The sequence below is a fragment of the Oratosquilla oratoria genome, unplaced genomic scaffold (genome assembly GCF_046742065.1).
Source record: "Oratosquilla oratoria isolate Oo_2021 unplaced genomic scaffold, ASM4674206v1 SCAFFOLD45, whole genome shotgun sequence".
Taxonomy (NCBI): Eukaryota; Metazoa; Arthropoda; class Malacostraca; order Stomatopoda; family Squillidae; genus Oratosquilla; species Oratosquilla oratoria.
The window spans coordinates 4,687,849-4,702,048 of NW_027467710.1; the positions used below are offsets into that span (position 1 = coordinate 4,687,849).

Below are 14,200 nucleotides of genomic sequence, written 5' to 3' on the forward strand. Positions count from 1 at the left end.
TATCCCCCACACCCCTCTGCCCTATGAGCAGGTTGCTGTCCTGGAGGGGCTTGTGCATAGTGATGGAGGTATGGACTATGGCAGTGGGGAGAGTTTTCCTCCCTGGTAGATTCAGTCATGCTGCACAGACCATACTGGAGCTGTCAGACCAAGACTCAGACTGGAGTGTAACTGGTAAACGACCCCCACCCCTCTTTCATTTGATGGCTCGTTTATCCATACCCTTCTTAGTTACTGCACTCTTTCTTCTCTTTCTGAACAGGCTATTATCTCGGGGTAGGCTCTCTGAAAAGCTCCAGATTGCCTTCCCTGAGAAGCACCCTCGACTTTCTCTTGCTCCTTCTTAAGGTAGTTCTAAGTTCCCGATTTCTCTCTGACCTGTGTGCTGGTAGCTGACCGAGTTGGTGGGGGCTCACCTGGTGACAGGTGCCCCTGGTTCGCAAGGTTCGGTGGTCAGTGTATGTGCATGGGAAGGAGGACTCCTGAGCTTACCTTTCTCCCTTCCAGTACAAGTAAAAGGGTGGCTATGCCGGCCTCATACTATATGGGACAAAACTACAGAGGACAAACGGGTTGTCAAAGCCAAAAAACTCTATGCCGAGGCCCTTTACCTGTAAATAGCCATTTCTGTACCCTTTTCTGGCTCTGCAGGGACTTTCCTTAAGTGACTGGGGCGCCAGGCACCTGCAGTATCTCTTTCCATGCACTTCAAACCTCATGTTGCTCATGGAGTGGCCCTACAACTTACGGAAAGCGCTCTTTTAAGTAGTAGGCTATACCATAAGACTTTGATTCCATCCAATAATGGTTGAATCATCCTCCCAGGTTTTGGAGGCCCCTTCTCCTCCAAAACCCATTGACCAGGAGGGAACCGATGCTGACCCTTCCGCCGTTTCAAATCCCGATTTGGATAATTCTCACTCTGTGTGTCCTTCAAAGGAGACTATAACTCCTATTGAAGGACAATATTATGATTCCACTAGTAAAGATAATGTGGTAAAAGTTACTACTGAGTTGGGTTCTCCCTCCTCCAGAGCTTTGGAAATCAAGAATGTGAAAAACTTGTCTGTGGTCCATATCCTCCAGCTTCCTAAGTCCTGTAACTATGAGATTCTTACGAAGTGCTTTGGTTGCTATGGTAAAATTACAGAAATCCGTATGTGTTATGCTGAACCTGGAAATTCTTGGGAAGCCTGGCTGTCATATACTAGCCACAATGCTGCTCTGAAAGCTAGTAGCGATATTCCTAATTTGAAGGTTTGTGGAGCAGACGTCACTGGGGCTTTATGTGCCAATGCCCCTAATGCCCTAGATGTTTATGTACCTTCTTTGTATGCTCCTTCTGGGAAGGAAAACGGCTTAAATACTTCCCACAAGGAGAGACTACCGAGTCCTCCAATGTGGTTGGTGGCCACTGCCCGGGAAGAAAACTATAATTACTTTAAGTTCTGTAAATATTTGCAGAGGAAAGTGGGTGGAATTTGTAGTGGTGATATCACCAGATTTGGCAAGAACAAAGTTCTAATACATGCAAAATCCAAAACTCAGTCTTATATGCTGAATCACTTAAAAGCTGAAAGTGGTAAGATGCTGAAGGAAATTAAGCCACACATAGACTTCAGCTACGGTAGAGGTGTCATATATGACAAAGACCTATATGATTTTGAAGAGGAAGAGATTCTGGACATGTGCCCTGATGCTTCCATATCCGGAAACTATGGGGCACCAAAATGATTGTACTAACCTTTACTAGCCCTGAACTGCCTACGCATATCATAATTGAAAATGAAAGGATTGCTGTGCACCCTTTTAAGCAAAAGCCATTACAGTGTTTCAAATTCTTTAAATTTGGCCATACGTTGACTGCTTGCAGTGGAGAGCAGCTGTGTGCTATATGCTCCTACCCCATTCATGGTGAATGCACAACACCACCCAAGTGTGTGAATTGCGGCCAGGGTCACCAGGCCCGCGACAGGACTTGTCAGTCCTATAAGGATGAAGAAGCAGCACTTCAAAAATACAAAGCAGAGCATATCAGTATCCGGTACGCAAAGAAGCTTCTAGGCCAAACTAGAACATATGCCCAGGTCACAAAGAGACGAGCTACTGTCACTAAGGTGCCTCAGCCTTCCGCTTCACACGGTAGAACCCCTGAGGTAACAGATACCCGCCTGAAGCAGGCTTCGACTGATGATGAGGTAGCACCTCCCTGCTCCCCCACCCCTCCTTCTCAGGAGTTAACTCAGGCATCATCTGTGCCTGTTATTGAGGGCTCAGAGGACACACCCTCACCAGCGAATGTGCATTCGCGAGATGATGCACGGCCAGCAAAGGGTGTTACGGCGGAGAGATCCCCAACACGTGGTAAGAAAAGGGGAGGAACATCCCCTACCCTCTCTCCTACCCTGAGCATCCCTACCTCAAACAAATATAAGGTGCTTTCATGGGATGCTACTGGTCCTCAAAAAACTAATACATCGACAGCAAACGCATCAAAGAAGATCAAAATTGAGGGCCACAAACCTGGCCGTACTGACTCCTCTCAGGGCAATTCGAAGGATGAGAGACCTAGAAGTGGAAAGCCTCCAGCCGGAATTGCTGGCAGGCCTACCATCTCTAGACAAAACACTGATCAGGCAGAAAAGAAAGTCTCTTAAAGTCGGAAGTGGAAAGCTCCCTAAATAAAAATGTCCATCATACAATGGAACTGCCGAGGTCTCAACAGTAGCTCTGAACACATTCGAACACTGTTTAGAGACTACAACACCATGATTTTGTGCCTTCAAGAAACAAAACTAGGAGATACAAGTTATAATCCTGGACTCGATTATAATTTTCATAGATCACCCCCTATTATTGAGGAGAGGGCACAGGGTGGCACTGCTTTCATAATTCACAAGTCTATTAGATTTTCTACAATCCAGCTCAATACAGACCTTCAAGCCTGTGCTGTACAGGTTCAGCTTGAGAGAAAGATCACTTTGTGCTCTCTTTATTTAGACCCTAAACATGAAGACCACCTTTTCGACGGCCTTAGGTGAAATAGACAGTTGGATGTCTCAGATATCCAAGACTTAGTGAACCAGCTCCCTCCACCATTTATTTTAATGGGTGACTTCAATGCCAAGCACACCTTATGGGGTGACGTACACTGTGATAGATGGGGTTATATCATTGAGCAGCTACTTGATGCCAATAATGATTTAGTGCTGCTGAATGATGGCTCTCCCACTCGATATGATATTTTTCATAACACCACCTCAGCCATCGACTTAATAAGCACAGTATCCTTCCGGTTGGAGTACAATTGAGCTGTTGATAGAGATCTGCATGGCAGTGACCACTGGCCAATACTACTTCAATATGTTATAAGTATCCCATCACCCTGCCTGCCAAAATGGAAGATCAAGAAGGCTGATTGGAAAGAGTTCGCTAAATCATCAGCTATCAATGAATCGCACACCAATTTTCTATCCCCTGTTGGTGCTTATGCCCACCTTTCACAGACCATCATAGATTCTGCGCAACAAACCATCCCCAAAACTGCTGGCCTACCCAGGCACCCTGTAGTCCCTTGGTGGAATAAAACAGTGTGAGGTTGTTAGGAAAATAACCAGGACATGCCTTCTTAGATTGCTCAGGTCACCGTGTGAGGCAAACCGACTTGCTTATTCTAGAGCCCGTGCGAGACAGAAGAAAATATTTAAAGAAGTCAAACGTGAATCCTGGAAGAAATATGTTTCGGAATTAACCATCGCTACCCCTACAAGTCAGATTTGGAATAAAATCCGTAAATTACAAGGTAAATTTGTACCGACTGCCTTGCCCGTTTTAGAATCTAACGGTACTCAAGTTTGTGACCCGAATAGGGTTGTTGACATCTTGGGTGCCCACTTCACTAGTGTTTCAAGTGCAGCTAATTATGCTCCTGAATATCAAATACATCGTGACTCAGCAACAGTTCTCCCTCCGCCTTCAAACAATACAGTCCTTTAATCTACCTTTCACCTCCGATGAAATGAAACATGCTTTATCAAGCTCAGCCCTCACTTCCCCTGGCAATGATGACATTAGTTATGAGATGATTGCCAACCTTCCCCAGTGTTCACAGCTGTTCCTGCTTACGGTATATAACAGTATATGGACCACACACTCTTCACCTGATACCTGGGATCTGTCGGTACTTTATCCCCTGTCATAAGCCAGGGAAAAACCCAGAACTTCCAGGAAGCTATAGACCAATTGCCCTCACTAGCTGTCTTTGTAAACTCTTTGAGAGAATGGTTAATAACAGACTTGTCTGGTATCTAGAATCCAGAGAGTTACTGTCAAACAGGCAGTTTGGATTCCGGAAGAATCGCAGCACACTTGACCCTTTGCTAATACTCTCAAGAGAAATCCAAAATGCCTTTGCTAGAAGACATCAAACCATTGGTGTGTTCTTTGATTTAGAGAAGGCCTATGACACAACCTGGCAGGGTGGCATCTTGAAACAGCTAGCATCATGGGGCATTGGAGGCCACATGTTTGCATTTGTACAGAACTTCTTATCAAACCGACGACTAAAGGTCCGAGTTGGATCTGTATTTTCATCATCTTATCTGCAGGAGGAGGGTGTCCCCCAGGGTAGCGTGTTAAGTGTTACGCTATTTGCAGTGGCCATTAATAGCCTCATGGACCAAATACCACCGACAGTTCAGGGTACCCTATTTGTTGATGACCATGCTATTTACTGTAGTGCCCCAACAGCCCTTGAAGCTGGTAGAAAAATACAAGCTACGATAAATGCAGTCACTAAATGGGCTGACAGGAGAGGTTTCAAGTTCTCACCTCAAAAAAACTAAGGCCATCTGATTTACAAGGTGTAGGAAGTGAGAAGAGATACCAACTCTGTTTTTGAAGGGAGTCATCCTCCCATATGAGAGTGAGGTGAAGTTTCTTGGTGTGATTTTTGACAAGGGCCCATGTTAACGACTTATGCATTAGAGTAATACAGTCCCCCAACATTCTGAAAGTTGTCTCACATTATGATTGGGGAGCTGATCGTATTATTTTATTGAGGCTCTATAAAACTCTGCCTCAGCAAAATTGATTATGCTTGCCAGATATATGGCTCTGCTGCTAGAACCACCCTTGAAAAATTAGATGTTGTGCACAATTTGGATTTGAGAATCTGCTCGGGTGCCTATCGTACCTCCCCTGTGGACAGCCTATATGTGGACTCAGGTGTACCACCTCTTTCCTTACACAGAGAGCTGGGACTATGATATTTGGCCAAATGTTTGACATCAAAGGATAACTCCAACTTTAAATTTGTTATGAACCCTTATGACATCTCTCCAAATAGGCCCTGTATCCCTAAGCCACTGGAGGTTCGATTGGAGAAGGAATCTAGAGAGATCGGTCTCTATGACTCTACTATAGCCAAATTAAGCCCAACAAAGTATCCTCCTTGGTGTAAACCCCCTGTGGAGATTTGCATTTGTACCAATGGTAAACAACACCACGACCCTCAGGCTGTCAAGGCGCAATTCTTAGAACACTCCTCTAAACACACCACTTCTGTGTCTATACCGATGGCTCTAAGTCTAAGCAAGGTGTAGGCTCTGCTGCAGTTTTTTAACGGAATTTTTTTTAAACGTAAATTACCCTCCTCTTTGCTCAAATTTCACTGCAGAAGCTTATGCAATACTCCAGGCAGTGAAAGAGATCTACTACAGTTGCTCAAACGAGCAAAGTTTCATTATTTATACAGATTCCAACAGCGTTTTAGCTTCTCTTCGGCAACTTTTGCCCACTCACCCACTGGTGCAAGAAGTGCAAGATTGGCTGGTCCTCCTGCACTCACAAAAACGTACCAAGGTGAACTTTTGTTGGGTACCTGGTCACACTGGCGTCATGGGGAATGAAACGGCAGATAAAGCTTCAAAGTCGGCAGTAGCTGAATCTACAGCCAACTACTGCCGTCCATATACCCCATGGCGACCTTAAGGAGATTATACACACTCATATACAAAATAAGTGGCAGCATAGATGTAGCACCTTAACTGATAAGCTAAAAAAGATCCGTCCCTTTATAAAGAAATGGGAATCATCCAGTTGCCCAAATAGAAGGAACAGCATCATCTTGACCAGATTGCGAATCAGACATACACATCTGACGCACAGTTTTTTAATGACAGGTGATGGCGAGCGGCAAGTACCATTCTGTCGTACATGTCAGGCTCACATTACTGTACAGCACTTTTTAACAGAGTGCATATGTTTTCAACTTGAGCAACGAGCATGTTCAATCACAGGCAAGTCCATGACAGACTTGCTTGATGATAACTGTGAAGTAGCCCGTATGGTCAGATTTTTAAAGCTTATCAAGTTTTATCATCTATTGTAATTCACTGTATTTTTCAATTTTATTATTATTTATTTATTCATTTATTTATTATTACTATTATTTTTTTTTTTTTATGAAATCTCTAAACTTTTAGCTTCTATCCGCCTTTTAGCTTTCATAGCGCTAAATAGCCCTTGATGCTCCAGTGCTTGGCTTTTGAGCCTAAAACTCATAAACAAACAAACCCTATCCCCCACCCCACTCCCTACTATGCATCACAGTATCATCCATACACAACCATTCTCTACTCACTCATATCTTCTATGGCATCTCCTTTCCTTACTCAACAGACATCCCCCTCTAGCTTAATGTCCCTTTTACCAGATCCATCCTTGCTCATCCCCTCATGTTCCTTCCATACACCTCTGCCTTCCTCATTTCTTATACTGATCTTTCTTCCCTCATTCTTTCCATGTGTTCAAAACCACCCCAATATTCATTCATCATCCCTACTTCCTATATCCTTTTCCACCCCCACTCTCCTCTTCACCCAGTTTCTCCCTCCATTCAACATTTTAACCACTTCCATACAGTGATGCCTATGTAGGCGGCATGAGGAGCAAGTGGGTACTCGATGATGCTGACGTCGGCATTTTGATTATATTTATTGTAGTCGTACCTACGTAACTTCCATTCTAAACTGGCTTCATCATATTTTCTATGGTTATCAAAATACACGTGTGAGAGAGAACGAACGTTTGAGCACTGACTTTATTTTTTATAATGCAATTATTATGACGCAACATCGCACGTTGGGCAGCTAATGCTGCCAGACGTGCGATGTGCCCCGGAGTGACATTTCACTTCAAACACAATTAAACTCTTCATCTCTTATCTTCCATGTCTCTGCACTTACTTGCTTCTCTCAATCTACAATCTCTACCTCTATGCGTCACTTTCTTGCCACATGCGACCCCAAGTATCTAATGCTATCCACTTCCTCCAGCTCTTTTATTACTTCCAAATTGTTGCCATCCTTTTCCCTTGTACATCGCACTACCTTTTACCCACATTTACCTTTAACTTTCTCCTCTCGCTCACCTCAGATTCCACCACCAACTTCCTAAATCTCCTCTCTGGTCTTGCCATTAGCACAATGTCATCAGCAAACAACAACTGGCTCACCTCCCACTTTTCCTCATTTTCTTTAACCATCTCCAATCCCCTGCCCATTACCCTTTCATTCACCTCCTGCACCACCTTATCCATGTACATATTGAACTGTCATGGAAATATGACGCATACCTAGCAAAGTCCCATTTTTACCTCAAACCACTTGCTTTTTCCATTTCTAATTCTAACATAGGCTCTACTACTCTCGTAAGAACTCTTGACTGCCCTTAACAGGTTTCCTCTAATCCCATATATCTGCAAAACCTCCCACAGTGTCTTCCTTTCTACCCTGTTGTAAGCCTCTTCCAGATCCATAAAGGCCCCCCAAAAAATCCTTACCCTTTGCTAAAGATTTCTCACATATCTGTTGTACCACAAAAATTTTATCCACATAACCCCCTACCTTTCCTAAATCCACTCTGTTCCTTATCAATTATTCCCTCTTTTCCTCTCTTGATCCTCAATCAAAACCTTCTCATAAGCCATCCTAACTGTACTCAACAAACTAATCCATCTGGAACTACTACACCCACATTTGTCCCCTTTTCCCTTGTAAAGCGGAATTATACAGGCACTCCTCCAGTCCTCTGACACTCTCCTTTAGACAAACATTAAACAACCTCACCAGCCAGTCCACCATCATTGTACCTCCTTTTTTCAGACACTCCATATGACACCCATCTAACCCAGGTGCCTTGCCTGCTCTCATCATTTCAATAACTGCTTTCACCTCATCTTTTTCTATTTTTCATTTTCCTCATCTGTCACTTTCATTTTCTTAGTGACTCACTGCAACCAATACCCTCCCTATCATCCTCTGCATTTAGCAACTCCCAAAAATACTTTGTCCCTCTTCCTCTCAACTCTGCCTCTTCTGTTACCATCTCTCCATCTATACCCTTTACCTTTTCTTCTCTACTTGATTCACCTCTCCTTCCTTTCTTAATTTCCTTCTAAAACATTTTTTTATTACTTTAAAAAATTTCTGTTATACTCTTCTCCCAGTCTGGGGTATTGGCTGCATGTTATCGTGGCAAAGTAGCATGCAGTTGATACTTTAGGGTCTATATGGGGCGCCCCTACGGACCAGAGCCACACATCATTTTGTCTTTGATAGAGGAAAACTCTGTTTATACAGAAATGATGACACTTTTATACTTCAACTGTCCCTCCATTATGCTGTACGCCTGTACCCCAACCCCTTGTTACTGTCTCTGAATATTCATTTCCTTTTTTCGCCTACTCAGTGGTGGGGGAAGAGAATGCACCAAGTCTTTCCACTTGAGCCGTAAAAGGCGACAAAAAACAGGACGGGGGATTGGATTAGGAGTGCTGCTACCTGTAGCCCCAAAAGGGGACATTCCTAAAAAAAGTAAAGCCATAAGAGGGTCTGGAAATTTTCCAACCAGTACCCTAAGGGTTGGGTCTTTTAATGTGTGTGGATGTGGTACAGATGAGAGTAAAAGGGAAGAGATAGGCAGTATGTTTGTGAGAAGAAAGATGGATGTGCTGGCTTTGAGTGAAACTAAAATGAAAGGAAAGGGCGAGTGTGAGTTTGGGAGGTACTCAGGAGTGAAGAGTGGATGAGGGAGAGAAGGGGCTATACTAGTAACTGAAGAGATAAATAAGCGTGTAGTGGAGTGGAAGGAGGTTTCATCAAGGTTGATGTGGATGAAGGTGAAGCTGGGAAGGAAGATGTGGGTTTTTGAAGTGTGTATGGGCCAGGTAGTGAGAAGAGCATAGAGGAAAGGGAGGATTTTTGGGTAGATATAAATGAGTGCATAGAGGGATTAGGAAGAAATGTCAATGTAGTTGTATTGGGAGACCTTAATGCTAGGGTAGGAAATGAACCAATAGATGGAGTGATTGGGAAGTATGGAGTTCCAGGTAAAAATCATAGTGGAGAATTGATGGTGGAGATGTGTCTTGAAAGAGAGTTGATGATAGCAAATACAGTGTTTAGGAAGAAAGTCAAGCATAAAAACACATGGGAGAGGGTGGTGGATGGAAGGGTGGTAGATAGAGCGTTAATGGACTATATAGTGGTGACCAGGAGTATGGTAGGAAGAGTTAAGGATGTACATGTCCTAAGGGGAGGGAATGGGGAATATCAGATCATTTACCGGTGGAAGGTAAATTGAGATTGGAGAATAGGTGGAGAAAGAGGAAAAGGGCAGAAGGTAGCGAGGTACTTAGAGTGAACTGCTTAAATGAGAAAAAAAAGGAGAATGAGTATAAGAAGAAGCTGAGAGAAGAGTGGGAGGGAGTAAAGGATAGAGTAGAACTGGGAGTGGAGGAGGAAAGGGGATGGTTCAAGGAGGGAGTCATAAGGTGTGCAAAGATGGTTTGTGGAACTAGGAGGGCAGGAGGAAATAGAAGGAAGGGTAGTGTGTGGTGGGATGAGGAAGCAAAGAAGGGTGTAGAAGAGAAGCAGGCATTCATAGATTGGCTACAAATTAGGATGAGGGAATCATATGAGAGGTACAAAGTAAAGAGAAGGGAAGTTAAGCATAAGAAAAGAAGCAAAGAGGATATTCAAGTAGATTTAGATAAATTACAGCAACGGTCTGAAAAGTGGCTAATGAAATTTAACACAAGTAAATGCAAGGTAATGCACATAGGTAAAAATAACAGTAAGTACGATTACAAGTTATTTGGTAATTCGTTAACAAAAGTGGATAGTGAAAAAGATCTCGGCGTAATTATCAGTAATGACCTCAAATCATCCAAGCAGTGTATTTCAGCCTCTGAGAAAGCAAATAAGATTCTGGGACTGATTGCGCGATCTTTTGATTTCAAAAGTCCATCACTCATTAACAAGCTATATAAATCGTTAGTTCGTCCACATTGGGAATATGCTGTTTCCGTATGGTCACCGAATCTCATTAAAGACATTGACAGACTGGAAAATGTACAACGGCGAGCCACAAAACTGATTCCAAATATCAAAAATAAATCATACGAAAATCGACCAAAACACATGAATCTGTTTTCCCTAAAAAAGCGTAGACTCAGAGGTGACTTGATACAGGTCTTTAAGATTTTAAAGGGAATTGACAACATCAAAAGTGACCAAATTTTCACATTGAATGAGAATCAGACAAGAAACAATGGTCTCAAACTGTCCGGAAATAGATTCAATTTGGAAGTAGGTAGAAACAACTTTGCCAACCATGTAGTAAATGAATGGAATAAACTTCCTGCACAGGTAGTGCAATGTCTGATTTTCATTTATTTTGTTTTTGTTTTATTATCATTTGTCTGTCTGATTTTCATTTATTATTAGTTATATGTCAATTTATCATTATTTACTATTTACCTGTTTGTTTATTATTCAACTATACCTATGCATTTATTTATGTATTTTATTTGTTATTTACATTATTATAGTTTTTATTTATTGTTTTATTATTAATATGATTTTTTTTTCCGCATCCGACCTAGATATGGATCAAAAGGTCTCCTGTCGGCATGCTCCGCCTTTGTAATTCTTTGTAATGGGATAAGAGTATGGCAGAAAATTTTGAAAGTAATAAGAAAATTATTTGGAAAGAAATTAAAAGAGGAAGAGGAGGTGAATCAAGTAAAGAAAACGGTAAAAGGTGATAGAGACGATAATGGAAGAGAAGGCAGTGAGAGGAAGGTGGGCAGAGTATTCTAGGGAGTTTCTAAATGTGAAGGAGGATAGGGAGGGAAAGGTAGCTGCAGTGGGAGGGCTTTTGGGAGGGTCTTGATTGAGAGGATTAGGAGAGGAACAGAGAAAGTAATTGGTGAGAAACATTGTGGGTTTAGGACAGGTAGGGGTTGCGTAGATCAGATTTTTTTGTGGTAAAACAGATATGTGAGAAAGCTATAGGAAAAGGTAAGGATTTTTGGGGGGGCTTTTATGGATTTGGAAAAGGCTTATGACAGGGTAGACAGGAAGGCACTGTGGGAGGTTTTGCAGGTATGTGGGATTGTGGGAAAGCTTTTAAGGGCAGTCAAGTTTTTTACAAGAGTAGTAGATGTAATGGAGAGAGTTAATGGTTTGAGGTGAAGGTGGGACTGCGTCAGTGATGTGTCATGTCTCCATGGTTGTTCAATCTGTACATGGATGGGGTGGTGCGAGAGGTGAATGCAAGGGTAATTGGTCAGGGGTTGGAGATGGTTAAAGAAAATGGAGAGAAGAGGGAGGTGAGCCGGTTGTTGTTTGCTGACGACACTGCGCTTGTAGCAGGATCAGAGGAAAGATTGAGGAAGTTAGTAACAGAGTTTGAGAAGGTGTGTGAAAGAAGGAAGCTGAAGATAAATGTGGGCAAAAGTAAGGTGATGAGAAGTACAAGGGGAGAGAGTGACAGCAGGCTGGAAGTGAGCATAAAGGGTGAAAGACTGGAGGAAGTGGATAGTTTTAGATACTTGGGTGTGAATGTGGCAGGAAAGGGAGGAGTGGGGTTGGAGGTAGAATTTAGATTTAGAGAAGAGATGCCTTGGTGGATTAAAAAGTGTAATGAGAAATAGACATCTGGGAATGGATGCGAAGAGGAGGTTATATGAAGGAGTGATTGTGCCAACAGCACTGTATGGGCCAGAAACATGGAACATAAGAGAGGAAGAGAGGAGTTTTAATGTGTTTAGGATGAAATGTCTGAGAAGTATGATAGGGGTTACTAGGCTAGATCGAGTGAGAAATGAGGAGGTGAGGATGAGAACAGTGGTGGTAAGGGAGTTGGGAGATAGGGTTGATGAAAGAGTATTAGGACAGTTTGGACACATGGAAAGAATGAGTGAAGAAAGATTAGTAAAAGAAGTGTGGAAGGAGTGAATATGAGGAGGCATCCTAGTACGAGATGGATGGATGGGGTGAAAGGGGCATTACTAAAGAGAGGAATGTCTGTGGAGGAAGGATGGGAGAGGACAGAATATAGGGGTGAATGGAGAAGGGTTGTGTATGGATGATGCTGTGATGCATGAGAGGGAGTGGATGGGGGATGGGGGTGAGGAAGTATGTATGAGAAAAAAATTGATGCAGCCCAAAGGGATTTCTTCCTGTCTTTTCTATTTCCGCATGAGGGGACGTCACCGAATTTATGAAGCGGCCTTGATGTCGATGTGCTGTCTTGTGACACTACTTCTGACCCAGGGCAGTGGACAGGATGCAGGGATGACCCATCATCCAGGAGGTGCCAAGATAAGAGGGGGGGAGGAGGGTGGCAGGGAGTGGAATATATAGGATATGGAATGAGTGGGAGTGGTTTCTATGCCTTTTTCTTTTTGGCTACCCCCCTCGTAAGGTGGAAAAATCCTTTGGTATATGTATGTACTCTTCCCCCATTTCATGTCTGCTCTCCTCTATCTTGTGTTTTTTTTTTTTTTTTTTTTTTTTTTTTTTCTTTCTACCTCTTGTATGTTTCTCTCCTATTTTACAACCAGTCTGTGAATGTTTCTTCTCTTCTACCATCTCTTTGCTTTATCATCCCACTATTCACTACCCTTCCTTATATACCCTCCCATCTTTCTTGTTCTACACACCATCTTTGCACACGTTACTCCAGCCTTGAGACACCCCCATTCTTCCTCCACTCCTACCTCTACTCTATCCTTCACCTCCCACTTATCTCACAACTTCTTGTATTCCTTCTCATTTTAAGCTTTACTTTAAGCACTTCCATACCTTCTATCCTGTTCCTCTTTCTCCATCTGTCCTCCACTCTCAACTTACCTTCCAAAAAATAATCTGATATTCCCCAACTCTCCCCTAAGAACATGTACATCCAAAACAATTCCTACTCATCTCCTGGATAACACTAAATAGTCCACTAAACTTTCATCAACTCTCATGACACGTCTCCACCATCAACTCTCCACTACAATTATTTCCTGGTACTCCACACTTCCCAACCACTCCATCTATTGGTTCATCTCCTACTCTAGCATTGAGATCTCCCAATACCACTACACTGACATTTCTCCCTAAACCCTCTATGCACTCATTTAAACCTATTCAAAACAGCCTCCCTTTCCTCTACACTCTTCTCACTACCAAGCCCATATGCACTTCTGACCCACATTTTCCTTTACAATTTCACCTTTATCTACATTAACCTTGAAGAAATCTCCTTCCACACCACCTCATACTTACCTATCTCTTGACTTAATAGTATAGCCACCCCTTTCCTCCCTTGTTCTCCTCTCATTCCTGACACCCTCCCCACTTCACTCCCAAAATCAATCATACCCCTCACTTTTAACTTTGTTTCAATCAGTGCCAACACATCCTCTTTTCTTCCCACAGATATACTGCCTATCTCTTCCCTTTTACTCTCATCTGTAGCATGCACACTGAAAGACCCAAACCTTAGGGTTCTGGTTGGAAAACTCCTCACAAACCCTCCTATGCCTTTTAGAGCTATGGAGAGTAGGGTGTCTATTCCTATTCTATATTCCATTTTAGTTGCCTTTTATGACCCAAGTGGGAAAACTCAGGGCCAGTATTCTATCTCCCCTACCACAGGGTTTGGCAAAGATGGAAATATATATTCAGAGAAGTGGTACAAGACATTATTGAGAGGGGGGATGGCATAACGGAGGGACAGTCATGCAAATGAGCATCATTTCTCAGCAAGTAGACATTTCCTCTAACACAAAATTATGTGTAGCTCTGGTCTATAGGGGCACCTCATATAAACCCTCAAGTATCAGTTGCATGCTACTGAGCAG

At 42.8% G+C, this 14,200-nt stretch overlaps 1 protein-coding gene across 1 annotated transcript in view; it reads left to right on the forward strand.

The window, feature by feature from the left end:
• Positions 1 to 14,200, forward strand: part of LOC143023150 (uncharacterized) — a 48,652-nt gene that overhangs the window by 24,797 nt on the left and 9,655 nt on the right. The gene's annotated exons all lie outside the window — the stretch shown is intronic.